Source organism: Sorex fumeus, unplaced genomic scaffold, assembly GCF_029834395.1.
Source record: "Sorex fumeus unplaced genomic scaffold, SorFum_2.1 ptg000032l, whole genome shotgun sequence".
NCBI classification, from domain to species: Eukaryota; Metazoa; Chordata; class Mammalia; order Eulipotyphla; family Soricidae; genus Sorex; species Sorex fumeus.
In genome coordinates, this window is record NW_026606089.1 from 4,600,968 (window position 1) to 4,603,967 (window position 3,000).

General features: G+C 38.0%; 1 pseudogene; it reads right to left on the reverse strand.

Moving 5' to 3' along the window:
- Window positions 1-472: 472 nt before the first annotated feature.
- On the reverse strand, window positions 473-573 carry LOC130025879 (uncharacterized; annotated as a pseudogene).
- Window positions 574-3,000: the final 2,427 nt, after the last annotated feature.

The window sequence follows — 3,000 nt, forward strand, 5'->3', positions numbered from 1 at the left end:
TGTTTTTCTATAAGTCAATTAGAAGTTGTTTTTAAGTATTTTGCTGGTCTGTCATTAGGATCATATACATTGAGGAAGGTGAGTTCTTTCTGATGTACAGATCCCATGATCATGAAGAAATGACCTTCACTGTCTCTGATAACCTTTAGCCTGAAGTCCATGTGGTCTGATACTAGTATGGCCACTCCAGCTTTGTGGAGGTGATATTTTCTTGAAAACTTGTTTCCCAGACTTTTACTTTTAGCCCATGGGTGCTTTGATTGTTCAGATGTGTTTCCTGCAGGCAGCAGAATGAATGTTGGTTTCAGTTTTCTAATTCATCTTCCCATTCTGTGCCTCTGAATTGGCACATTTAGTCCATTGACATTGAGAGAGATTGTTGTGATGGGGATTTATGCTCTCTTTATGTAGAATTTTTGTACTTGTGGGGATTGCCTTAGCTTAAAGTAGACCTGTTCATTCTTCTTGCAACAAAAATATGGAATGCTTTACAAGTTTGCATATCATCTCTGTGCAAGGACCATGCTCATCATTTTATCATTTCAATTTTATTATATGTGTTAAAGTTAGTAGGAGTTAATTTTTCCATATTTTTCTCTTCTTATTACTTTGAGTGTTGTCCTTCCTCACTCCTATGGCAGACAATGATTCCTAATCAAGGAATGTATTTCAAAGCAGCATGAATAAATAGATTTAGAAATTTAATGTCCCAGAAAGAAAAATATGGTTTTTACCATATTATCTTTTACCATACCTAGGCATCAGTTTTACAAAATAATTCTTTTGGAAGATGGGATATGAGTTTGTTTAATGTCCTTCCCTGATACCTTAATTAAGACCATTAAACTAGAGCCTTTTGCTGTTCTCGCCTCAGTCCCATGTACATCTCCAGAAAAACGCGGATGGTGTTGTCTGCACTTTGACCACCTTGAATGTATGTAGGATTTTTCTCCTGAAGGATGAGGTGAGAAGCATATTGATGATTTCATTCCACCTTATTACAAGTTCAACTTGAACGGAAGGTGAGACTCATGAGGCTCCTATAAAGGACAGAACAAAGGGTCTCAGTGAAGTTTAATGGCCAACTGATATTAACAGCATAGATGACTCATAGTAACCTGTGTGCATCTTTGTGTATAGTGAGTTTCATATCTACTGATAGTGATTCTCAGTCATGACACATGGGAAAAACGGATCTGTAATTAAAAATCTAGTTCTCTGAGCAGAGTGGGCTCTCTGACGTGATTGAACAAGTTTGTAGTAATTTATTACTAAGCACATAAGTATTTTCAATGATGCATACTTTTCGATCTTAAATTAATTCCAAATATGTCTAAAACAACAGTCTCCTGACCTCGCACCTGGCTTTCCTCACTGAGGCCCCTTGGAGATGGCGGGGTGAGATTCCCTCACCGCCCTGAGCATAGCCCCGGCAGCTGAAGACCTCTGCAACCAGCCATAAGTACGCTTAGAGATCACTCTTCCCAAGCTTGAAGGAGCCTCATGCATGAAGGAACTGGAAGAGAAACCCAAATGTGCGGGACCAGGGCATGAGATCTCCATGGCTGCTCAGATAAAGACTGTGCCCCCTCCTTCCAGATCCCCCATCTTCTAGTAATTAAGTGTTACAACCACGAACTACCCCTGGATCCATGTAATGCCATCAATAGCCAACATCCAGAGACTGGATCTTATTTAGAAGACAGCAACTCTGATTGTCCAGTTCTCACTCTCAGAGAACCTGGTAGGCTTCTGCGAGTATCTTGCCCGCATGGTGGAGTCTTTGTTTCTGGTCTGTTTCTTTTGAGGTACAGAAGCTGCTTAATTTAAGATAGTTCCCTTTGTTTCTCTCTGTTTCCAGTTGCTAGGCAAGTGGCGTGTTATATTTGAAGATACCTTTAGCTTCAATGTCGTGGAGGGATTTTCCGACCTTGTCATCACTGTACCTGAGGGATTCTGGTGTGATGTTGAGGACTTTGACCTATTTTTATCTGACTTTTGTGCATGGTGTTAGGTAGAGGTCTGAGCTATTTTTTTTTTTTTGCATGCAGCTGTACAGTTATTTCTGCACCGTTTGTTTAGAAGGACTCTCTTGAACCACTTCACATTTCTTGCTCCCTTATCAAAGATTAGATGATTATATATTTGAGAGTGTGTGTCAGTATATTCAATCCTTTTCCATTGGTCTGCAGCTGAGCCTTTGTTTCAGTCCCATGCTGTTCTCATTATTATCGTTTGTAGTAGAGTTTGAGGTTGGGGAAGGTGATGCCTCCATCGTCTTTTCCCCAAGAATTGCTTTAGCTATTCGTGTGCGTTTGTTGTTCCATGTGAATTTCAGGAGTGCTTGATCAATTTCTTTGAAGAATGTCATGGGTATCTTTATAGGGATCAAGTTGAATTTTTACAATGCTTCTTGGAGAATTGCCATTTTGACAATGTTAATTCTCCCATTCCATAAGCAGTATATATGTTTCCATTTCCTCGTGTCCTTTTTAATTTCCTATTGTATAGGTCCTTTACCTCCTTAGTTAAGCTGATTCCAAGGTTCTTGATTTTCTGAGTCACGATTATGAATGGACTTGCTTTTTCATGTCACTTTCTTCTCTCTCATTATTTGCATATAAAAAATCCATAGACTTTTCGGTATTGAGTTTATAGCCTGCGATTTTACTATAAAAGTCTATTGCCTCTAGGAGTTTTTTCGTAGAGATTTTAGTATTCTCTAAATATTGTATGATATATTCTGTGAATAGTGAGAGATTATTTCTACCTTTCATACATGAAAAACCCGTAATATCTTTTTCTTATCTATTTTCTCTTCCAAGTACTTCCAGTACTACATTGAACAGAAGAGCCAAAATGAATTTTTACTTAGCACATTCTGTCTGTAAATTTCTATGCTAAGAACGGTGGAAGAAACAGTGATATCTTAGTAATTTACAAGTAAATTATGAAGACAGATAATTTAAAAGAATTTCTTTGTATAAATTTCCAAAATGT